We start from the raw sequence: 27042 nt of genomic DNA, 5'->3' as shown, positions 1-27042 counted from the left end.
TGATGAACATAACTAGTCTAAATAAACTACAGTTCTGACGTATTTAAAACTGTACATTGACGTTAAAAATAAATAAAGAGAATCTAAATTTTTGTAACAGTATATATTTTTCCTTTAATAGATAAATTTAGGGAGAGTTAAGAAAAACGTATTGAGTGAGATATAAACCTACAATGTAATTGAACAAAAAACCATTCAAAAGCTTTATGGATTGTAAAGCTTATTCATGTCTGCCTTCTCTCATCTATACTATTACGTAGCAAAACTCAACTCTTTCGTAAAGAATAAAACATTTATTAAAGAATACATAGCATAAAAGTTGCATGAAACATAATGCCATAGTCAAAGTCACAATATAATATAATACGAAATGAAGAATAAGTGATGTGATGTGACAAGTAGAAAATAGGCATTTCCTCAAATAAATGACATAAAACTCGAAGAACAACATAAAACCTTGAAAATATCACAAAGTATCCTGACAATAAATGACATAAAACTCGAAGAACAATATTTACACATAAAACCTTGAAAATATCACATAGTATCCTGAGATTGAGACTAGTAAAAGTTTAAGACCTTTGGCAGGACTAGATAATAAAGTACCTGGTATATAAGTAGAGATACTGGGTGTTTATCTGCCTTACAAATGATGTACAATAAAAAGGTGGAGGGGAGGGTGGTGGCAAACCGTGGACAATCATGGATGTTTACAAAATGAACAATGACTACGCATGCGCAGAGTAGCTAATATGCATAACTTGCCAGTGCGCATGCCTAAACTAAAAATACACAGTAGTGGAAAACAATACCACGTGGTAAACAAAACATACAAATAAAGTGGTCAACATGCATGAACTATTTATGAACATAAATGTGTTTTATGCCTGCCTTCTCACATCTATACTATTACGTAGCAAAACTCAACTCTTTCGTAAAGAATAAAACAGGTCATTTATTGAAGATTACATAGCATACAAGTTGCATGAAACATAATGTCATAGTCAAAGTCACAGTATAATATAATACGAAATGAAGAATAAGTGATGTGATGTGACAAGTAGAAAATAGGCATTTCCTCAAATAAATGACATAAAACTCGAAGAACAATATTCATACATAAAACCTTGAAAATATCACAAAGTATCCTGAGATTGAGACTAGTAAAAGTTTTAGACCTTTGGCAGAAATAGATAATAAAGTATCTGGTATATAAGTAAAGATATGGGGTGTTCATCTGCCACCTTAACAAGATAGGTTATATCACTCATCGATAGGTTTATATATACCTGTATATATATATATATATATAAATATAGACAATCTTGTTAACGCCCCATATCCAAAAACCACATTGCAATTGAACAGAAATGTCAGTGCATGATTAAGAAAAATTGTACCAAGTTATAACAAAATAACTATTTTGTGGAAAATGGAACACCCTTCAACATAACGACTATTTTTAGAAAAAGCATACATGTACAAGCAAATTTGAGTGTTTTATTCCCGGACTAAAATTAAGATAAGTCAAAAAGACAACCAGTAGCTCCTGTCTAATGGTTGATATTAACTATAAACTAAAAAAGGTTACAACATAAAGACTATTATTACAAAAGACAAAACATGTACAAGCAAATTGACTGTTTGAGCCCCTGACTCAAAGTAAGATAATGGCACAGATATTCAAAACACAACCAGTAGCCCCTGTCTAATGGTTGCTAGAAAAAAAGGATCGTGAAGCCCCTGTCTTCACTGCCCAACTCAATAATGTCAAAACTCAAACGAATGTGCATCAAAACTTAAGTGTTGGGATTTAAATGTACTTTTTAAAAGCACCAGAGTTCAATCTACCCATGCTCTGAATTTGTAATTCCGAAAACCCCTGAAAGGCAGCTGTAGTAGCAGCCTAAATGCGGAAGCTATGAGCTTTGTAAAGATGCAAGTCCAAATTACAAAAAGCTAAAGCCGAACGCAGTTGCTGTGTGAAGTATTGACGCGAGATGGGCGAACCATCCATGAAGGAAAATAACGGCTCTGATGGTGAGGAATGTTTCCTAAGATTTAGGTAATGTAGAAGTGCTTGGCATGGGCAAACTAAAGGATCCGTCGTATTTTGCTGCAGGCGTAGAGTAGTTGTGTTTGCTTTAGAATGCTTAAAGTGAGGTATATGTATATCTACTAGTATATACCTATTGCATGGACTATTGGATCCTTACGTGATATATCCAAAAAAAGGGAAATGCTGGGTTTGAGCATTTGCTTTGGTAAGCTCTCCTACTCGTAAAAAAGCACAAAATGCTAAGGTAAACATGGCCCGGAGGAGGGATTTAGTAAAAGCTGATGTGGTACTAAACTCCAAAGCATGAATTATTTTCTTCAAAATTGTTGGGGTTATAGGTAGCCGTGAGTCAGATGATGGTTTCGATTTCCGGAATCCCTGAAGCATTTTACGAATGGTGAAATGTTGTGTAATATCCGTGTAGTTACCAAGTTGGAAAATAAAACTAAGTGACAGGGTGGTAGAGGAGATGCGTTATGTTGAAAGGATTGTTCAATAAAACAGTCGTAGGTTAAATAAGCTGATTTGTAAGCTGATAATTTTGATTCAGACAGAGAGTTGCGGACTAAAAAAATGGCTGTTTCAGTCAAATCCGCACAAATGCTGGAGGAACTGAAGTTGGCTCGTTGTCCATATGTGGAAAGCGGGCTTTGTATTTTTTCACCTGCAAGCGAGATAGTAAATCAGCGGCTGTATTAGAAATTCCTGGAATATGTTTTGCATTAAAATGAATGTTGTGTTGCAATGAAAGAATCATTAAACGCCTCATCAATTGCATTAGGTAAGGGTCCTTTGATGTAGTTTTGTTTATCACATGCACAACTGCTATATTGTCAGAATGTAATACAACGATACAGTTTTTTCAGAAGAGGTACCCATAATTCTAATGCAATGACAATAGGTAAAGGTAAAAAATTTCTAACCGAAATGTGGTACCTTAACCATTCAGGAGCAAACTCGGAGTAAAACCATTTTGTGCGAAAGGTGCATCCAAATCCGGCATTACTAGCATCAGTAAAAAAATGCAATGAAGATGAAGAATTGGTTATGCCAGAAGGAAAAAAAAACCTTTGCCATTGAATTGGTTCAAAAACACCCCCAGGCATGCAGGTCAGCTTGTGCCTGTAGATTCGGTCGATGGTGGTGATATGGTTTTTGAGGCCAATTGTTAGATCTATAAGACGTCCAGTACGACCAGGAGGAACTACACTACAGGCAAAATTGAGCATACCAATTAAAGATTGCAGTTCCATCAAAGTTGCAGAACGCTTTGCTTTGAATTTTTGAATTTCCAATTTCAATTGAGTTAATTTATCTTGAGGTAATCGAATTTCGAAGTTCAAGGTATCTAAGGCCCAAAAATGTGAGAGTTGTGGTGGGGTAAACAGTTTTTTTTCTGATTTTACGGGTAAGCAAATGTCATTAGATAGTTGATAAAAGGCAAGCAGAGCACTGTAACATATTGGCGAGTGGGGTTCACTTAGGAAAAGAAATTCGTCTAGGATGTGCACGCAATGTATAACAGAGAATTTTGTTTCAAGGATCCATTAAAGAGCCGAGCTGAATTTTTCAAAAAGATTACATGAATAGCTGAGTCCAAAAGGCAATGTTTTGTCGTAGTAATACATATTGTCTACCATGAATTCAATTTGTTCGAAATCATCTGGATGAATAGGGATCTGTTTATAAGCATTCTCAAGATCTGTCTTTGCTAACAACGCACCCCTTCCCAATTGGCTAATTATATTAATAGCCGTTTCCAATTATTGATATTGTACTGTACACAAATCTTTAGGTATGTTGTGATTTATAGACATACCCTCAGGATAAGATAAATGATGTATCAAACGAAATTCACCGACAGCTTGTTTGGGTACCAATCCAAAAGGTGAAACTTCTATATTAGGAAATGGTGGATTTGGGTAAGGCCCGGCTATACGGTGTGCTCGTAACTCATTGCTGATTTTACTTTGAAGGATTCCATCATTATTGTTCAAAGAAGAGAGATTTCTAGAAATTCTAAAAGCACGTTGCCCCTGATATGGGATTATAAAACCAAAGGTAAACCCACTAATTAAAAATTGGGCCAAAGATGGATCATAGCCGTCAAGATAGCTGGCCAATTTGTCGACTTGAATTGGTGTGATGATACTTATATCCCTATCACTTAGTGGAGCCTTGTTGGTTAGAGGTGCTGGCAGGTTTTCTAGCATTTTGTTTCGCAAAGGTTTGTTTCGGTCTATTGGGACACTGTCTTCGCGGATGCTTTCCCGCACAGTACTGGCAAACATGTTGATGGGGGCAGTTGTTTTTTGTGCACGAGCCAACATTGTTGAGGGAATAGCAGTAGTTATGTGACTTGGATTGGGCACGAAAGGGCTGTTTCTTGTACTTGATTTTAAAATCTAGTCCAGAAACTTAAGCTTCTTGGTATAGCTCAATATTTTCTTCTCCCAAGCACATAAGGAATGTTCTTTTTCGCGCCATCGCCTAAACTTTTCATCATACATTAAAGCAGCAGAGTCCCCACACGAGTCAATAATTCTTTGCACAGTGTGTGCGTACGTCATATTAAGTTTCCAATTTCGTGGGAAAACTTTTCTGCATAGATTGCGACAAATATGTGGAACGCCTCTACCCATTTAATTAAAGATTTGATAGGGCTCTTGTCGTTTGCCTTAACAAAAATGAGCTCACCATTTTTATCAACTGATTTATACTTGTCTGTCTCATCATGATCAAAATCATTTGGCAACAGGACAGCAAATTTGATGAACTCATTGGCGTGGATTTTTGCCCTAATTTTGGAATCTACACCCAATGTTAAACCAGTTGCCGAGCGTGAATCCCCTTCAGTATTCTGATTAAGCAACTGCATACCTTGAGAAATTATCTCTTGCAGTAGGGAATGGTCAGGTGTTACTGCTTGCGAAGAGGCTTGTTGAGTGTCGGCTGATTGTTGTTGTGAAGTTGCAGTCTGCATGGGGATTGACAATGAAGGATTGCTCTCACCATGAGGATATTCATCCATATAGCGTCGACAAGTATTTTCAATGGTTGGGATGATAGAGGCCATGCACGTCCTTATCATTGTGTCCCTGTCCTCATGAGACATAAGACCGCTTTGAGGTTGGGTTTCTGTGGGAGGATGCGAGGCTGTCTTGTTCCGCCTCCTTCGTTTTGGTGTGGATGCCATCAAAATCTAATAGAGTAATATATAAAGGAAATGAAGATGTTAATATTTAAACTAAAATGATCATATACAAGAATTTGCATAGCCAAAAAGCTTTCATGCTATCTTTAAACTGATCTAATGTAAGGTAAAACTGTGGCATAGCAGCTTGTTATATACCCCGGGTATATATATATATATATATATATATATATATATATATATATATATATATATATATATATATATATATATATATATATATATATATATATATATATATATATATATATATATATATATATATTATGCTCTCAGACAATTAGTGTTAAGCTTGTTATAAATGTTATAACACATTGCTTATAGCAAAAATAATTCTGCCATACATTTAGTAGTTTTATCACTTACATATGCCATAGCACTAGAGGTGTACATTTTAGTTGCTTAGCATAGCCTGAGGCTCTGTTTTATATGTAAACATTGCAAAACTGCTTATTATATCATACGTGTATCATTGCTCCTGCCGCCATAGCATTGGAGCTGTATCTTATATTCATTCAAATAAGCTGATATAGCTTTAAAATAACCAGAAATATTCATATTCGGGTATTTGTTTGGTAAATTGTCATAGACCAAAAAACAAAGCTGTTACCTGTATCCAAACAAATTATAACAAGTGATGGAAAGTCTTATCTGCAGATTGATCAGGATGCTTTGAACTGAAATAAACATATCAGGTTAAATAGATAATATTACAAACATAAGGTTAATCTAATAAAATTGTTAAAGTTTTAAGGAACACTTGATAAAATGTTAATTACTTAAAGCGTAACCGCATTGTTCACATCAGACTTATTAAACAAAAATATGAGAAATAAAATTGCACGATGGGTGACTACAAAGCAATATTTACAGCTAGAAGCCCCTGTCGTCATTGCTGTTTACAGAAGGACTATGCTTGGGTTCCTGTCTTAGCTGAATTAATAGGACACCTCTAATCTGTCTAAACAGTTTATGGAACCCCAAGTCATTAAGATGAACCCCGTCGCATAAGATTGGTTTCTGACTTTCCGCGAATCCTCTCAGCTTCAAAAATGTTACTGTGTGACAAGCACAAAATTGCTTAAGAAGTCTATTGGCTTTTTTGACTCGTTGATTATAATTAAGTCACTTCTCTAGGGAGAAAACTAAGCACGGTAACATACTTTAAATGGAAACACCTTTTAAGTTGAGTCACATTGGCAGTCAATTTAGAAACAATACATTCCAAACTAAAATTTATTTCACTCGAGTCCAAATCATTGCCTCCAATGCAAACAATTAGGTGCTGAGGTCTACACCGTCGTACTGCAGATGTAATAAGGGATAGATGGTGACCATTGTTCACAAGTCCTCCACTTATACCGAAATTGTTCACCTCTTTGAGTTCATATATATTAAACACAAAATTAACGGAACGATGTGAACCTAAGAATGTTTTGAGTCTGTTCACATGCGAATCGCCCACTATCAATGTTGACATTATGAAATAAACAATAGAAAAAGTTGACACAGATATTTTCACACATTACACGCAAATATACACAGGTTCAAACTGCTGTATAATAAATTACATCCACGTCTCTGGTACATCGCACACAATAACTTTGGCATCGATGGGCAACAATGTTATGACTGGAGTGTCACTGGCGCCATTTTGAACCGCGCGAAAATCACTTCTGCAGTACCATGAAGCCTTGATAAATCGCTAAAAAACGGGATATAGATAACGTTACCTATGAGAACACACACCAGGTCCCGTTAGTGAATTGTTGAAGTCGCAGAATATCGTAAAATTGGACGGATGGGGTTGTAATTCATGTACACATCTTCTTTCACAAACCGTAGACAATCATGGATGTTTACAAAATGAACAATGACTACGCATGCGCAGACTAGCTAATATGCATAACTTGCCAGTGCGCATGCCTAAACTAAAAATACACAGTAGTGGAAAACAATACCACGTGGTAAACAAAAACATACAAATAAAGTAGTCAACATGCATAAACTATTTATGGAGATAGTTACATTGAAACTGCTCAATGCTGTTCTTGTAAAGTTTTGCATGGTATTTTTCCAACCAATCACATAATGTTTTAAAAAGGATGTAACACTCTCCGATACACATTTCACAAATACATAAAAGTCGTATATTTGTCTAACACAGTGTGCAATTCTTATCAAGTGATTACTAATCAATGAATTATTCTAATAAAGAAAATCATTCAATAAACAATAATGCAATAACCACATTCATCAATAGAAGAGAGTAATGTTATTTATTAATTGACAGGTAAAACTTTAAATTATGAATTGTTGAATTAAATCTCAACAAAATACCAAAGAAAAACCCAAAACATATTTATATTTATTCATGAAAAAAAAGTAGCAATAAATGCTTTGCATTAACAACTCCACACATCAACTGAATTATATCTTTGAATTTTTCATTCTACGTTAATCAATATCCAAAACCTACGTAATGTTCCATTATGACGTCACGTTTGGTTCAAATATCAAAAATTCATTACATGTGTGATACCACTGTATATTGAGCGAAACATAAATGTGATAAATATATATAACATTTTAAGTGGGACTTGCAAATCATTTGAAAGTATTGGCAACGCCTTAAGAATTGCAAAATATTTTTCTTAAAAATTCGTAAACTATTTTAATCACATCTATATGAGAATAACCTGTTAAGCTACTGAATTTATGTCTTGAAAATGTGTTCTTCGATTAAGCTTCAAAGTAGGGCCATTTGATCTTTTCAATGACATTATTTTTTTCTCTGAAACTCAGTTATAATTTGAAACTGAATACCGTTGTTTTAATATGTCATTAGTCTTATCTGTATCAACTTAAATGTTTTTACCAATGTTTTCTTAATACTTTGTTGGAAACATGTATTAGCATTCTGATGTCATGCTGCATGTAATTTGCCTCCAATTGCTTTCCTTCATTGCTTATATATTTTTAATTTCCTGTGTTATTATGTTAATTTCAAAGACAATAAAAACTATATAATGTATGTGGGCCACTTAAGAATACATTTGTATGAACTCTGCTTCTGCAAATTTACGGATATGTAAAATGCGTGTAATATGTAGATAATCATTTATATAAATATTGATTATCTACTCTGATTTTATGAGTCAAATTCGTCAGATACGCCAAACCACTTTGTAAATTATCAATACAAGAAGATATATTTTCCTTCTTTCTTCTGACAAACACATATACATGTACAGTGTACATTGAATATATTTCTTTCCTGAAATCATTATATAGTGTTAATCTTTTTTTTCTACATATGCAACTGTGTGTGGTAGCACTGATATGTTAATATCGAAAACGACATGTTATTATATGAGTGCAATATACAAACAATAAATACTAAACACAACACACATCTACTGCACAGAGCTCCCTGTATATAACGAAAATACTCTCCATAGAAGATACCTCCTGGTAGTTTATTGTTGTATTAGATAACACACTGTCAATGTACAGGACAAGTGGTGGTACAGACAGCAGGTATAATGTTTCTTGTAAAGTTATTGTTCCTGAGACACCAAGTCCTCTCTGATATAAATATTGGATACGTACAAATATCATTCCAGTTAGTAGGATATGTGTTAAATATAGACAGTTGTGTGACTTAGCTTTGTCCTTAAGTCATTTCCTGCATATCTTTTATAATTTTATGCTATGCTATGATACGAGGTTTATTGATATGCTATGAGAATGCTATGATATTTGAACAAAACACATCCATACACAAAAAAATTTCAAGCATTTTGAAACGGATTAATGAGAAGCCATAATTAAACACTAACCTGCAATGTGAACATTTATTCTTTGAAATAAAGTTATTCAAAACCGAGTTAAAATCATGGTGTATGCTATGCTATGATATACCATGGCATGATATGACAAATAAGAATCTATGAGATTGTATATTATGATATGAGATTCCAGTGCTATAGTTTGGGATTTCAACGCATGCTATACTTGTTCAATGCTATGTTTTTCTATTGCGTATATTGTAAAAGATATGCTTGATCTTACTGTAGAACTATAGTTACAGCGATAAATATCAACATAATTAGCTGTGGGACATTGTTTTCTTTACAACATATATTCAACTGTTGCATACTGGGACAATGTTGCATTAGCTCATATAACAAAGCAAACACAGTGTAGCTTCAGTCAGGTAGTGATCTTACCTGAAAGAAATGTTTATGAGAACGAAGAGTCCGAAGTACAATATAAGTAAATACTTAACAATTTCAATGTAGGTTGTATAACAATATGTAGAAACATTATAATTTCTCAATGATATTAGTCATTGAAAATTCCAATGCTCCATTTTCATTATTCTAGTGATAAAACGACAGCATTATAACTCATTCACAATCGTTATAGTCCACTACTCAAACAATACCGGAAATATACTCTTGAGTGCACGCAACCTAAATGTTCACACGTTTCACAGGAAGTGATTCTTGAATGAATAGTGTCAAATGAATGTATCTCCCCCAACAAAAACAAAAAACAAAAAAAAATTGGTTACGCCTCGGTGTTGCAAAATATATTTCTTTAAAATTCCTAAATTATTTCAACTAATTTGATATGAGAATAGAGTGTAGAGCTACTGCATGAATTCATGTATTGAAACTATATTCTACGCTTAAGCTTAAGAGTAAGGTCACTTGATGTTTTAGAAATTCAGTTATAATTTGAAATGGCATACTATCGTTAATATTTTTACATTAGCCTTATCTGTTCATACTTAAATGATTTTTACTCATGTTTTCTTAATACTTTGTCGGAAACATGTATTAGCATTCTGATGTCATTTTGTATGTGATTTGCCTCCAATTGCTTTCCGTCATTGCTTTTATATTTTCAATGTACCCTTCCCCGTGTTATTTTGTTAGTTTCAAAGACAGTAAAAACTCTATAAGTGCTATTAACCAGAAAAAGACGACTTATATAAAGTCTAAAAAAAGGAGATGTCAGTGAAACCCTCCAGTGTGTAGGCCAGATAAGAATACATTTGTATGAACTTTGCTTCTGTAAATTTACGGATATGTAAAATGTGTGTAATATGTAGCTAATTATTTATATAAATACTGAGTATCCACTCTGATTTGTATGAGTCAAATTCGTTAGATACACTAACCACTTTGTAAATTATCAATACAAGACGATATATTGTTCTTCTTTCTTCCGAAAAAAACATATACATGTACAGTGTACATTAAATATATTCCTTTTCTGTAATCATTATATATTGTTAATCTTATTTTCTACATATGTAACTTTGTGTGGTTGCACTGATATCTTTAAATCGACATGTTATTATATGAGTGCAATATACAAACAATAAACAATACACACAACACACATCTACTGCACAGAGTTCTCTGTATATAACGAGAACACTCGTCATGGAAGATAACTCCTGACAGTTTATCGTTGTATTAGATAACACACTGTCAATGTACAGGGCAGGAGGTGGTACCGACAGTAGGTATAGTGTTTTTTGTAATATTTTTGTTCCTGAGACATGGAGTCCTCTTTGATATAAATGTTGGAGACGTACAAATAGATTTCCAGTTAGTAGGATGTGTGGTAAATAAGGACAGTTGTGTGACTAAGCATTTGTCTTACAGTCATTTCATGCATAACTTTTACATTTTTTTGCTATGCTATAATATGCAGTTTTATTGAGATACTATGAAATTTCAATGCAACGCTATGAGATTTGAACAAAACGCATCCATACACAGAAGAGTTACACATATTTTGTAATAGAATAATAAGAAGCCAAAATTTACGACCAATCTGCAATGTGAATGAGATTGTATGCTATGGTATGGGATTCCGATGATAGCTATACGATTTCAATGCTGTGTTTTACGACTGCGTATGTTGTAAAAGATATGCTTGACCCTACTGTAGAACAATATTTACGGCGATAAATATCAACAAAATTCGCTCTGGGACATTGTTATTTAGAACATAAGTTCAACTGTTGCACACTGGGACACTGTTGCATTAGCTCATATAACATGGCAAACACAGAGTAGCTTCAGTCAGGTGTTGAGCTTCCCAAAAAAGAAATGTTAATGAAAACAAAGAGTCCGAGGTATTATATATAAGTAAATAAATAACAATAATGTCAATGTAGAGTGTATAACATATATATAGAAACATTATAATTTCTCAATGAAAATAGACATTGAGAATTACATTGCTCCACTTTTCTTTTTATTTTAGGGAGAAAACGACACTATTACAGTTAAACTCATTCATAAACGTTATATTTCACTACTAAACCAATACCGGAAGTATACTTTACTCTAAAGTGCACGCCACTTAAATGTTCACACGTTACACTAGAAGTGATCCTTGAATGAATAGTGTCAAGTGAATTTAATGCCTGCCCCACTCCCCTCCAAAAAAACACACTAAAAAAAACAAAACAAAAAAAACACCAAACTAACAAACAACAACAACAAACAAACAACACAAAAAAATATTGATTGCCAAGTCATCTGATCAAAATTGTCCTTGACAGACTTTTTCCAGACCGAATTATCATTTGCAAAAATGATTATAAAACTTTTTTGGGGGATGCACTTTTAATAAATCATTACCATCGGAATCTGGTATGATTTGTGACTTGGCAGGACTATCTTTGAGGCCACTCCGTTGGCATGAAAGAAATCTCATAGCATATTATATATTTTCATTGTACAGTTCATAGGTCCTGGACGATTGAGGAAAAATAGAAAATTAAACAGTAATTGATACTTTCAATAAAACTATATTGTTTTTGAATGCTGCAGAAGGAAATAAAACAGAATGCAAATAATATTGTATATAACACAACAATGGACAAGGTGATATTTATCTCTTATTCAAAAACAACACTGCTGATTTTAATTACTTAAAAAATTATGCTCGATAGAAAAGTTTTAAAAGGCATAACTAATTGATGAACATAACTAGTCTAAATAAACTACAGTTCTGACGTATTTAAAACTGTACATTGACGTTAAAAATAAATAAAGAGAATCTAAATTTTTGTAACAGTATATATTTTTCCTTTAATAGATAAATTTAGGGAGAGTTAAGAAAAACGTATTGAGTGAGATATAAACCTACAATGTAATTGAACAAAAAACCATTCAAAAGCTTTATGGATTGTAAAGCTTATTCATGTCTGCCTTCTCTCATCTATACTATTACGTAGCAAAACTCAACTCTTTCGTAAAGAATAAAACATTTATTAAAGAATACATAGCATAAAAGTTGCATGAAACATAATGCCATAGTCAAAGTCACAATATAATATAATACGAAATGAAGAATAAGTGATGTGATGTTACAAGTAGAAAATAGGCATTTCCTCAAATAAATGACATAAAACTCGAAGAACAACATAAAACCTTGAAAATATCACAAAGTATCCTGACAATAAATGACATAAAACTCGAAGAACAATATTCATACATAGAACCTTGAAAATATCACAAAGTATCCTGCGATTGAGTCTAGTAAAAGCTTTAGACCTTTGGCAGAAATAGATAATAAAGTATCTGGTATATAAGTAAAGATATGGGGTGTTCATCTGCCACCTTAACAAGATAGGTTATATCACTCATCGATAGGTTTATATACCTGTATATATATAAATATAGACAATCTTGTTAACGCCCCATATCCAAAAACCACATTGCAATTGAACAGAAATGTCAGTGCATGATTAAGAAAAATTGTTAAAGTTATAACAAAATCACTAATTTGTGGAAAAGGAACACCCTTCAACATAACGACTATTTTTAGAAAAAACATACATGTACAAGCAAATTTGGGTGTTTTATTCCCGGACTAAAAGTAAGATAAGTCAAAAAGACAACCAGTAGCTCCTGTCTAATGGTTGATATTAACTATTAACTAAAAAAGGTTACAACATAAAGACTATTATTACAAAAGACAAAACATGTACAAGCAAATTGACTGTTTGAGCCCCTGACTCAAAGTAAGATAATGGCACAGATATTCAAAACACAACCAGTAGCCCCTGTCTAATGGTTGCTAGAAAAAAAGGATCGTGAAGCCCCTGTCTTCACTGTCCATTAAAAAATGTCAAAACTCAAACGAATGTGCATCAAAACTTAAGTGTTGGGATTCTAATGTACTTTTCAAAAGCACCAGAGTTCAATCTACCCATGCTCTGAATTTGTAATTCCGAAAACCCCTGAGAGGCAGCTGTAGTAGCAGCCTAAATGCGGAAGCTATGAGCTTTGTAAAGATGCAAGTCCAAATTACAAAACGCTAAAGCCGAACGCAGTTGCTCTGTGAAGTATTGACGCGAGATGGGCGAACCATCCATGAAGGAAAATAACGGCTCTGATGGTGAGGAATGTTTCCTAAGATTTAGGTAATGTAGAAGTACTTGGCATGGGCAAACTAAAGGATCTGTCGTATTTTGCTGCAGGCGTAGAGTAGTTGTGTTTGCTTTAGAATGCTTAAAGTGAGGTATATGTATATCTACTAGTATATACCTATTGCATGGACTATTGGATCCTTACGTGATATATCCAAAAAGAAGGAAATGCTGGGTTTGAGCATTTGTTTTGGTAAGCTCTCCTACTCGTAAAAAAGCACAAAATGCTAAGGTAAACATGGCCCGGAGGAGGGATTTAGTAAAAGCTGATGTGGTACTAAACTCCAAAGCATGAATTATTTTCTTCAAAATTGTTGGGGTTATAGGTAGCCGTGAGTCAGATGATGGTTTCGATTTCCGGAATCCCTGAAGCATTTTACGAATGGTGAAATGTTGTGTAATATCCGTGTAGTTACCAAGTTGGAAAATAAAACTAAGTGACAGGGTGGTAGAGGAGATGCGTTATGTTAAAGGGTTGTTCAATAAAACAGTTGTAGGTTAAATAAGCTGATTTGTAAGCTGATAATGTTGATTCAGACAGAGAGTTGCGGACTAAAAAAATGGTTGTTTCAGTCAAATCCGCACAAATGCTGGAGGAACTGGAGTTGGCTCGTTGTCCATATGTGGAAAGCGGGCTTTGAATTGTTTCACCTGCAAGCGAGATAGTAAATCAGCGGCTGTATTAGAAATTCCTGGAATATGTTTGGCATGGAAATGAATGTTGTGTTGCAATGAAAGAATCATTAAACGCCTCATCAATTGCATTAGGTTAGGGTCCTTTGATGTAGTTTTGTTTATCACATGCACAACTGCTATATTGTCAGAATGTAATACAACGATACAGTTTTTCAGAAGAGGTACCCATAATTCTAATGCAATGACAATAGGTAAAAATTTTCTAACTGAAATGTGGTACTTTAACCATTCAGGAGCAAACTCGGAGTAAAACCATTTTGTGCGAAAGGTGCATCCAAATCCGGCATTACTAGCATCAGTAAAAAATGCAATGAAGATGAAGAATTGGTTATGCCAGAAGGAAAAAAACCTTTGCCATTGAATTGGTTCAAAAACACCCCAGGCATGCAGGTCAGCTTGTGCCTGTAGATTCGGTCGATGGTGGTGATATGGTTTTTTGAGGCCAATTGTTAGATCTATAAGACGTCTTAAAAAAGTACGACCAGGAGGAACTACACTACAGGCAAAATTGAGCATACCAATTAAAGATTGCAGTTCCATCAAAGTCGCAGAACGCTTTGCTTTGAATTTTTGAATTTCCAATTTCAATTGAGTTAATTTATCTTGAGGTAATCGAATTTCGAAGTTCAAGGTATCTAATTCCAGGCCCAAAAATGTGAGAGTTCTGATTTTACGGGTAAGCAAATGTCATTAGATAGTTGATAAAAGGCAAGCAGAGCACTGTAACATATTGACGAGTGGGGTTCACTTAGGAAAAGAAAATCGTCTAGGATGTGCACGCAATGTATAACAGAGAATTTTGTTTCAAGGATCCATTTAAGAGCCGAGCTAAATTTTTCAAAAAGATTACATGAATAGCTGAGTCCAAAAGGCAATGTTTTGTCGTAGTAATACATATTGTCTACCATGAATTCAATTTGTTCGAAATCATCTGGATGAATAGGGATCTGTTTATAAGCATTCTCAAGATCTGTCTTTGCTAACAACGCACCCCTTCCCAATTGTCTAATTATATTTATAGCCGTTTCCACTGATTGATATTGTACTGTACACAAATCTTTAGGTATGTTGTGATTTATAGACATACCCTCAGGATAAGATAAATGATGTATCAAACGAAATTCACCGACAGCTTTTTTGGGTACCAATCCAAGAGGTGAAACTTGTATATTAGGAAATGGTGGATTTGGGTAAGGCACGGCTATACGGTGTGCTCGTAACTCATTGCTGATTTTACTTTGAAGGATTCCATCATTATTGTTCAAAGAAGAGATATTTCTAGAAATTCTAAAAGCACGTTGCCCCTGATATGGGATTATAAAACCTAAGGTAAACCCACTAATTAAAAATTGGGCCAAAGATGGATCATAGCCGTCAAGATAGCTGGCCAATTTGTCGACTTGAATTGGTGTGATGATACTTATATCTCTATCACTTAGTGGAGCCTTGTTGGTTAGAGGTGCTGGCAGGTTTTCTAGCATTTTGTTTCGCAAAGGTTTGCTTCGGTCTATTGGGACACTGTCTTCGCGGATGCTTTCCTGCACAGTACTGGCAAACATGTTGATGGGGGCAGTTGTTTTTTGTGCACGAGCCAACATTGTTGAGGAAATAGCAGTAGTTATGTGACTTGGATTGGGCACGAAAGGGCTGTTTCTTGTACTTGATTTTAAAATCTAGTCCAGAAACTTAAGCTTCTTGGTATAGCTCAATATTTTTCTTCTCCCAAGCACATAATGAAGGTTCTTTTTCGCGCCATCGCCTAAATTTTTCATCATACATTAAAGCAGCAGAGTCCCCACATGAGTCAGTGATTCTTTGCACAGTGTGTGCGTACGTCATATTAAGTTTCCAATTTCGTGGGAAAACTTTTCTGCATAGATTGCGACAAATATGTGGAACGCCTCTACCCATTTAATTATAGATTTGATAGGGCTCTTGTCGTTTGCCTTAACAATAATGAGCTCACCATTTTTATCAACTGATTTATACTTGTCTGTCTCATCATGATCAAAATCATTTGGCAACAGGACAGCAAATTTGATGAACTCATTGGCGTGGATTTTTGCCCTAATTTTGGAATCTACACCCAATATTAAACCAGTTGCCGAGCGTTAATCCCCTTCAGTATTCTGATTAAGCAACTGCATACCTTAAGAAATTATCTCTTGCAGTAGGGAATGGTCAGGTGTTACTGCTTGCGAAGAGGCTTGTTGAGTGTCGGCTGATTGCTGTTGTGAAGTTGCAGTCTGCATGGGGATTGACAATGAAGGATTGCTCTCACCATGGGGATATTCATCCATATAGCGTCGACAAGTATTTTCAATGGTTGGGATGATAGAGGCCATGCACATCCTTATCATTGTGGCCCTGTCCTCATGAGACATAAGACCGCTTTGAGGTTGGGTTTCTGTGGGAGGATGCGAGGCTGTCTTGTTCCGCCTCCTGCGTTTTGGTGTGGATGCCATCAAAATCTAATAGAGTAAAATATAAAGGAAATGAAGATGTTAATATTTAAACTAAAATGATCATATACAAGAATTTGCATAGTCAAAAAGCTTTCATGCTATCTTTAAACTGATCTAATGTAAGGTAAAACTGTGGCATAGCAGCTTGTTATATACCCCAGGTATATATATACAAATATATATATATATATATATATATATATATATATATATATATATATATATATATATATATATATATATATATATATATATATATATATATATATATATATATATATATATATATATATATATATATATTATGCTCTCAGACAATTAGTGTTAAGCTTGTTATAAATGTTATAACACATTGCTTATAGCAAAAATAATTCTGCCATACATTTAGTAGTTTTTCACTTACATATGCCATAGCACTAGAGGTGTACATTTTAGTTGCTTAGCATAGCCTGAGGCTCTGTTTTATATGAAAACATTGCAAAACTGCTTATTATATCATACGTGTATCATTGCTCCTGCCGCCATAGCATTGGAGCTGTATCTTATATTCATTCAAATAAGCTGATATAGCTTTAAAATAACCAGAAATATTCATATTCTGGTAATTGTTTGGTAAATTGTCATAGACCAAAAAACAAAGCTATTACCTGTATCCAAACAAATTATAATAAGTGATGGAAAGTCTTATCTGCAGATTGATCTGGATGCTTTGAACTGAAATAAACATATCAGGTTAAATAGATAATATTACAAACATAAGGTTAATCTAATAAAATTGTTAAAGGTTTATGGAACACTTGGTAAAATGTTAATTACTTAAAGCGTAACCGCATTGTTCACATCAGACTTATTAAACAAAAATATGAGAAATAAAATTGCACGATGGGTGGTTACAAGCAATACTTACAGCTAGAAGCCCCTGTCGTCATTGCTGTTTACAGAGGGACTATGCTTGGGTTCCTGTCTTAGCTGAATTAATAGGACACCTCTAATCTCTCTAAACAGTTTATGGAACCCCAAGTCATTAAGATGAACCCCGTCGCATAAGATTGGTTTCTGACTTTCCGCGAATCCTCTCAGCTTCCAAAATGTTACTGTGTGACAAGCACAAAATTGCTTAAGAAGTCTATTGGCTTTTTTGACTCGTTGATTATAATTAAGTCACTTCTCTAGGGAGAAAACTAAGCACGGTAACATACTTTAAATGGAAACACCTTTTAAGTTGAGTCACATTGGCAGTCAATTTAGAAACAATACATTCCAAACTAAAATTTATTTCACTCGAGTCCAAATCATTGCCTCCAATGCAAACAATTAGGTGCTGAGGTCTACACCGTCGTACTGCAGATGTAATAAGGGATAGATGGTGACCATTGTTCACAAGTCCTCCACTTATACCGAAATTGTTCACCTCTTTGAGTTCATATATATTAAACACAAAATTAACGGAACGATGTGAACCTAAGAATGTTTTGAGTCTGTTCACATGCGAATCGCCCACTATCAATGTTGACATTATGAAATAAACAATAGAAAAAGTTGACACAGATATTTTCACACATTACACGCAAATATACACAGGTTCAAACTGCTGTATAATAAATTACATCCACGTCTCTGGTACATCGCACACAATAACTTTGGCATCGATGGGCAACAATGTTATGACTGGAGTGTCACTGGCGCCATTTTGAACCGCGCGAAAATCACTTCTGCAGTACCATGAAGCCTTGATAAATCGCTAAAAAACGGGATATAGATAACGTTACCTATGAGAACACACACCAGGTCCCGTTAGTGAATTGTTGAAGTCGCAGAATATCGTAAAATTGGACGGATGGGGTTGTAATTCATGTACACATCTTCTTTCACAAACCGTAGACAATCATGGATGTTTACAAAATGAACAATGACTACGCATGCGCAGACTAGCTAATATGCATAACTTGCCAGTGCGCATGCCTAAACTAAAAATACACAGTAGTGGAAAACAATACCACGTGGTAAACAAAAACATACAAATAAAGTAGTCAACATGCATAACTATTTATGGACATAATTTTTTTTTTAAACACATCTGGTTGAGTTACATTGAAACTGCTGAATGCTGTTCTTGTAAAGTTTTGCATGGTATTTTTCCAACCAATCACATAATGTTTTAAAAAGGATGTAACACTCTCCGATACACATTTCATAAATACATAAAAGTTGTATATTTGTCTAACACAGCGTGCAATTCTTATCAAGTGATTACTAATCAATGAATTATTCTAATTAAGAAAATCATTCAATAAACAATAATGCAATAACCACATTCATCAATAGAAGAGAGTTATGTTATTTATCAATTGACAGGTAAAAATATAAATTATGAATTGTTGAATTAAATCTCAACAAAATACCAAAAAAAAAAAAACAAACCCAAAACATATTTATATTTATTCATGAAAAAAAATAGCAATAAATGCTTTGCATTTACAACTCCACACATCAACTGAATTATATCTTTGAATTTTTCATTCTACGTTAATCAATATCCAAAACCTATATAATGTTCAATTATGACGTCACGTTTGGTTCAAATATCAAAAATTCATTACATAAGTGATACCACTGTATATTGAGCGAAACATAAATGTGATAAATATATTTGTTATACTTTCATGTTAAATACTGAAATCTGATTGGTTAAGACGCAGTTAATAATATTTACTATTACCCTCAGCGTTAGCAACGCACTTGGCAACGGGTAACATTAAAAAATGTTACATGCGCGAAAATTATGCGCGTACGGTTCGCTGTAGAATTCACGTTATTCCTATATAAAAGCAGTAAAATTTTCTTAAAAATTTTAAAAAAGACATTTAGTATAACAAAATAAATAGTGCCTGTTTGGGAGGATAACAGTTGAAATTGACACCCCGAGAAAACCATTGTCAACCGACGCGAAGCGGAGGTTGACAATGGTTTTCTCGGGGTGTCAATTTCAACTGTTACCCTCCCAAACAGGCACTATTTATATAATAACATTTTAAGTGGGACTTGCAAATCATTTGAAAGTATTGGCAACGCCTCAAGAATTGCATAATATTTTTCTTAAAAATTCGTAAACTATTTTAATCACATCTATATGAGAATAACCTGTTTAGCTACTGAATTCATGTCTTGAAAATGTATTCTTCGATTAAGCTTCAAAGTAGGGCCATTTGATCTTTTCAATGACATTATTTTTTTTTCTCTGAAATTCAGTTATAATTTGAAACTGAATACCGTTGTTTTAATATTCCATTAGTCTTATCTGCATCAACTTAAATGTTTTTACTAATGTTTTCTTAATATTTTGTTGGAAACATGTATTAGCATTCTGATGTAATGCTGCATGTAATTTGCCTCCAATTGCTTTCCTTCATTGCTTATATATTTTGAATGTACACTTTCCTGTGTTATTAAGTTAATTTCAAAGACAGTAAAAACTCTATAATGTATGTGGGCCACATAAGAATACATTTGTTTGAACTATTTTTCTGTAAATTTACGGATATGTAAAATGTGTGTAATATGTAGCTAATTGTTTATATGAAAATTGAGTATCCATTCTGATTTTTATGAGTCCAATTCGTTAGATACGCTAACCACTTTGTAAATTATCAATACAAGAAGATATATTTCTCCCTCTTTCTTCTGACAAACACATATACATGTACAGTGTACATTGAATATATTTCTTTCCTGTAATCATTATATATTGTTAATCTTTTTTTTCTACATATGCAACTCTGTGTGGTAGCACTGATATGTTAATATCGAAAACGACATGTTATTATATGAGTGCAATATACAAACAATAAATACTACACACAACACACATCTACTGCACAGAGATCCCTGTATATAACGAGAATACTCTTCATGGAAGATACCTCCTGGTAGTTTATTGTTGTATTAGATAACACACTGTCAATGTACAGGACAGGTGTTGGTACAGACAGCAGGAATAGTGTTTCTTGTAAAGTTATTGTTCCTGAGACAAGTCCACTTTGATATAAATATTGGATACGTACAAATATCATTCCAGTTAGCAGGATGTGTGGTAAATATAGACAGTTGTGTAACTAAACATTTGTCTTACAGTCATTTCATGCATATCTTTTACAATGTTATGCTATGCTATGATATGCAGTTTTATTGAATGCAATGAGATTTTCAATGGAATGAAATGAGATTTGAACAAAACGCATCCATACACAGTGTCACAATTTTGAATATATGTTCAATTAAAATTGTATTAGTCTATTAATTTCTGTGAGTAACAACGCTCCATAGAGTGCAACGGTCAGCTAGTCATTGTTTGTTAGACCGGTTTTCGTGCATGAGTAAGTTCCGGCCAGGTCGTTGATGAGAGAAGGTGTGTCCTTCTGTATGAACCTTCGTGGAGTTTGACAATATGTCTTAGGACCTGTGTGGCCTATGTCTAATCCTGTGTGGAGTGTTTGAATAGAATTTCTGTGTAGTGAAAGTACGATAAACCGTATTAAGAAAAAACAGCAGTAAGAAGTATTTTCATTATCATTTCAATTTAGAATGCGCATACTTAAGTAAATATCTATCTTGTCCTTTGCTAAGTGTTTATGACATTTTTGTTTGTTTTTATCAGAATATAAAATATTGTAGCCCGACGGTTGAATATAATGTGTGTTTTTGAACAGTGTAGTGTTGTAATTTTCACTGTGGACCCGACAATGAATTGAATTTTAGGTGACTAGCTGATAGGGTGTAGTCGGTTATATACAAGACGGTATCATCCGTGGGTGCAGGACAACGAGAAGCTAACCATCGTGGACCCATCGTCAACGTGGGAAATGTAACACAAGCTGACGCACGGGCACATTATAGTTGGTGATATGGTCCAGTAACATCCGTGACGAGAGGTTTGATTTACAAGACAGCTTGTCTAAGCACGTGTACCAGGTAATACGATTTACATGAACGTGTGATGTATCCTTATCACCAGTGATCAACATGAATTGTGGTTTCAACTATGCACGTACCTAATGCGGGTGAATTTATTTATTAAAATACAACTTTCCAAAAAGCGATTGTCCGGACTTAGCATTGATAAGTGACATCAGCCAAAGTCGGGTTATTTATTCTGTTTACATATGTTGGGGGTATTAAGGGGGTTAGTTTATTTTTTGTTAATATTGTTTGTGTGATTTTTCAGCTATTTGCGTATGTGAATTGAGTGTATGAGTGTGTGTGTGTGTGTGTGTGTGTGTGTGTTTAGAGAGGGTTGTATGCATTAGCTTTATATGTTTTCTTTATGCTGTAAAAGAAGTTATGTTCTGCCTCTTTATCTTTTCAATGTTCAGTTTGTAAACGAGGGAATTTCCAGGCCTTTTAATACAAATTGTGACACACAGAAGAGTTACACATATTTTGGAATAGAATAATAAGAAGCCAACATTTACCACCAATCTGCAATGTGAATGAGATTGTATGCTATGGTATGGGATTCCAATACTATGGTATGGGATTCCGATGATAGCTATACGATTTCAATGCTGTGTTTTACTATTCCGTATGTTGTAAAATATATGTTCGACCTTTCTGTAGAACAATATTTACGGCGAAAAATATCAACAAAATTCGCTGTGGGACATTGTTTTAGAATATATATTCAACTGTTGCATACTGGGACACTGTTGCATTATCTCATATAACAAAGCAAACACAGTGTAGCTTCATTCAGGTGTTAATCTTACCTAAAAGAAATGTTAATGAAAACGAAGAGTCCGAAGTACAATATAAGTAAATACTTTAAATCATTTCAATGTAGTGTGTATAGCAATATGTAAAGACATTATAAGTTTTCAATGATACTGGTCATTGAGAATTCCAATGCTCCACTTTTTAGCTCACCTGAGCCAATGGCTCAAGTGAGCTTTTCTGATCACAATTTGTCCGTTGTCTGTCGTCGTTGTCGTTGTCGTTGTCGTCGTCGTCGTCGTCGTTGTAAACTTTTCACATTTTCATCTTCTTCTCAAGAACCACTGGGCAGATTTCAACTAAATTTGGCACAAAGCACCACTAGGTGAAGGGGATTCAAGTTTGTTCAAATGAAGGGCCACACCCTTTTTAAAGGGGAGATAATTGAGAATTATTGAAAATTGAATTGAAAATCTTCTTCTCAAAAACTATTAGGCCGGTAAAGCTTAAACTTGTGTGGAGGCATCATCAGGTAGTGTAAATTCAAGTTTGTTCAAATCATGGTCCCCGGGGGTAGGGTGGGGCCACAATTGGGGGATCAAGTTTTACATAGGAATATATAGAGAAAATCTTTAAAAATCTTCTTCTCAAAAACTATTCGGCCAGAAAAGCTCAAATTAAAATGGAAGCATCCTCAGGAAGTGTAGATTCAAGTTTGTTCGAATCATGGTCCCCGGGGGTAGGGTGGGGCCACAATTGGGGGATCAAGTTTTACATAGGAATATATAGAGAAAATCTTTTAAAAAATTTCTTTTAAAAACTATTAGGCCCGAAAAGCTCAAATTTGAGTGGAAGCATCATCATGTAATGTAGATTCAAGTTTGTTCAAATCATGGTCCCCGGGGGTAGGGTGGGGCCACAATTGGGGGATCAAGTTTTACATAGGAATATATAGATAAAAATCTTTAAAAATTTTCTTCTCAAAAACTATTTGGCCAGAAAAGCTCAACTTTGAGTAGAGGCATCATCAGGTAGTGTAGTTTGTTCAAATCATGGTCCCCGGGGGTAGGGTGGGGCCACAATTGGGGGATCAAGTTTTACATAGGAATATATAGAGAAAATCTTTTAAAAAATTTCTTTTAAAAACTATTAGGCCAGAAAAGCTCAAATTAAAATGGAAGCATCCTCAGGAAGTGTTGATTCAAATTTGTTCAAATCATGGTCCCCGGGGTTAGGGTGGGACCACAATTGGGGGATGAAGTTTTACATAGGAATATATAGAGAAAATCTTTTAAAAAAATTTCTTTTAAAAACTATTAGGCCAGAAAAGCTCAAATTAAAATGGAAGCATCCTCAGGAAGTGTTGATTCAAATTTGTTCAAATCATGGTCCCCGGGGTTAGGGTGGGGCCACAATTAGGGGATCAAGTTTTACATAGGAATATATAGAGAAAATCTTTAAAAATTTTCTTCTCAAAAACTATTAGCCCAGGAAAGCTCAACTTTGAGTGGAGGCATCATCAGGTAGTGTGGATTGAAGTTTGTTCAACTCATGGTCCCCAGGGGTAGGGTGGGGCCACAATTGGGGGATCAAGTTTTACATAGGAATATATAGATAAAAATCTTTAAAAATTTTCTTCTCAAAAACTATTTGGCCAGAAAAGCTCAACTTTGAGTGGAGGCACCATCAGGTAGTGTAGTTTGTTCAAATCATGGTCCCCCGGGGGTAGGGTAGGGCCACAATTGGGGGATCAAGTTTTACATAGGAATATATAGAGAAAATCTTTTAAAAAATTTCTTTTAAAAACTATTAGGCCAGAAAAGCTCAAATTAAAATGGAAGCATCCCCAGGAAGTGTTGATTCAAATTTGTTCAAATCATGGTCCCCGGGGGTAGGGTGGGGCCACAATTTGGGGATCAAGTTTTACATAGGAATATATAGAGAAAATCTTTAAAAATTTTCTTCTCAAAAACTATTAGGCCAGGAAAGCTCAACTTTGAGTGGAGGCATCATCAGGTAGTGTGGATTGAAGTTTGTTCAACTCATGGTCCCCAGGGGTAGGGTGGGGCCACAATTGGGGGATCAAGTTTTACATAGGAATATATAGAGAAAATCTTTAAAAATCTTCTTCTCAAAAACTATTTGGCCAGAAAAGCTCAAATTAAAATGGAAGCATCCTCATGTAGTGTATATTCAAGTTTGGTTAAATCATGGTCCTCAGGGGTAGGGTAGGGCCACAATTGGGGGATCAAGTTTTACATAGGAATATATAGGGAAAAACTTTGAAAATCTTCTTCTCAAAAACTGTTTAGCCAGAAAAGCTCAAATTAAAATGGAAGCATCCTCAGGAAGTGTAGTTTCATGTTTGTTCAAATCATGGTCCCCGGGGGTAGGGTGGGGCCACAATTAGGGGTCAAGTTTTACATAGGAATATATAGAGAAAATCTTTTAAAAAATTTCTTTTAAAAACTATTTGGCCAGAAAAGCTCAAATTAAAATGGAAGCATCCTCAGGAAGTGTTGATTCAAGTTTGTTCAAATCATGGTCCCCGGGGGTAGGGTGAGGCCACAATTGGGGGATCAAGTTTAACATAGGAATATATAGAGAAAATCTTCAAAAATTGTCTTCTCAAAAACTATTAGACCAGGAGAGCTCAACTTTGAGCGGAGGCATCATCAGGTAAGGTAGATTCAAGTTTGTTCAAATCATGGTCCCCGGGGGTAGGGTGGGGCCACAATTGGGGGATCAAGTTTTACATAGGAATATATAGAGAAAATCTTTTAAAATTTTCTTCTCAAAAACTATTAGGCCAGAAAAGCTCAAATTAAAATGGAAGCATCCTCAGGAAGTGTTGATTCAAGTTTGTTCAAATCATGGTCCCCGGGGGTAGGGTGAGGCCACAATTGGGGGATCAAGTTTTACAATCCTTAAACATATTCTGGGAAAGTTTTCGGTCCAAAACTCAGTACTTAGTGTGAAAGCACAGGTTATGAGATTAAAGGTAGATTTAAGTTTGATGAAACCATGATTCCCTAGAGAATAGTGGGGCCACGAAATTAGGAGGGGGGGGGGGGGGGTTATAGGAATAGAGAAAAATCTTTTTACAGGTACAACAACAAAAGGGGCTTTACTAAAAAATAAGAGATGGATAAAAATTGGCAGATTTTCAATTTTTTTTTAGCAAGATCTACTGTACTCAGTTGTCAAGATATTTTGATACTGTAATGCTAATTTGATCAGAATTAAGGCAATTGTTGCTCAGGTGAGCGATGTGGCCCCTGGGCCTCTTGTTTTATTATTCTAGTGATAAAACGACAGCATTGTAACTCATTCATAATCGTTATAGTCCACTACTTAAACAATACCGGAAATATACTCTTGAGTGCACGCAACCTAAATGTTCACACGTTTCACTGGAAGTGATTCTTGAATGAATAATGTCAAATGAATGCACACCCCCCCCCCCCCCCCCAACAAAAAAACATTTAAAAAAATTGATTACGCCTCGGTGTTGCAAAATATATTTCTTTAAAATTCCTTAATTATTTCAACTAAATTTATATGAGAATAGAGAGTAGAGCTACTGCATGAATACATGTCTTGAAACTATACTCTACCCCTAAGCTTAAAAGAAGGGTCACTTGATCTTTTCGAAATTCAGTTATAAATGGAAATGGAATACTATTGTTTAAATTTTCACATTAGCCTTATCTGTTCATACTTTAATGAGTTTTACCCATGCTTTCTTAATACTTTGTAGGAAACATGTATTAACATTCTGATGTCATATTGCATGTGGTTTGCCTCCAATTGCCTTTTTTCATTGCATATATATTTTCAATGTACCCTTCCCTGTGTTATCGTGTTAGTTTCAAAGACAGCAAAAACTCTATAAGTGCTATTAACCAGAAAAAAAGACGACTTCTATGTAGTCTAAAAAAGTAGATGTCAGTGAAACCCTTCAGTGTGTAGGCCAGATAAGAATACATTTGTATGAAATTTGCTTATGTAAATTTACGGATATGTAAAATGTGTGTAATATGTAGCTGATTATTTATATAAATATTGAGTATCCACTCTGCGTTGATGAGTCCATTTCGTTATATACGCCAAACACCTTTTAACCTATCAATACAAGAAGATATATTTTTCTTTCTTTCTTCTGACAAAAACATATATATGTACAGTGTACATTGAATATATTTCTTTCCTGCAATCATTATAAATTGTTAATCTTTTTTCTACATATGCAACTTTGCGTGGTAGCACTGATACGTTAATATCAGCATGTTATTATATGAGTGCAATAGACAAACAATAATTACTACACACAACACACATCTACTGCACAGAGTTCCCTGTATATAACGAGAATACTCTTCATGGAAGATAACTCCTGGCAGTTTATCGTTGTATTAGATAACACACTGTCAAT

General features: G+C 34.5%; 2 protein-coding genes and 2 long non-coding RNA genes across 7 annotated transcripts in view; 1 reads left to right on the top strand and 3 right to left on the bottom strand.

Moving 5' to 3' along the window:
* LOC128170918 (neurogenic locus notch homolog protein 2-like) overlaps window positions 1–27042 on the top strand; it is a 658320-nt gene that overhangs the window by 268239 nt on the left and 363039 nt on the right. The window lies entirely within an intron of this gene.
* The window catches only part of LOC128170934 (uncharacterized), a 278519-nt gene that overhangs the window by 95228 nt on the left and 156249 nt on the right, over window positions 1–27042 (bottom strand). The gene's annotated exons all lie outside the window — the stretch shown is intronic.
* LOC128170952 (uncharacterized) lies at window positions 310–7246 on the bottom strand. The gene is made up of 3 exons (XR_008241955.1): window positions 6145–7246; window positions 5884–5950; window positions 310–5261 (listed from the first exon to the last, which is right to left on the bottom strand). It is a non-coding gene; the product is annotated as an uncharacterized LOC128170952 (long non-coding RNA).
* LOC128170959 (uncharacterized) lies at window positions 12637–18858 on the bottom strand. Its single transcript, XR_008241962.1, has 4 exons — window positions 17809–18858; window positions 17549–17615; window positions 16586–16907; window positions 12637–14391 (listed from the first exon to the last, which is right to left on the bottom strand). It is a non-coding gene; the product is annotated as an uncharacterized LOC128170959 (long non-coding RNA).

The sequence above is a fragment of the Crassostrea angulata genome, chromosome 2, assembly GCF_025612915.1.
Source record: "Crassostrea angulata isolate pt1a10 chromosome 2, ASM2561291v2, whole genome shotgun sequence".
Lineage (NCBI taxonomy): Eukaryota > Metazoa > Mollusca > Bivalvia > Ostreida > Ostreidae > Magallana > Magallana angulata.
This window is presented reverse-complemented; position numbering and strand designations above follow the sequence as displayed.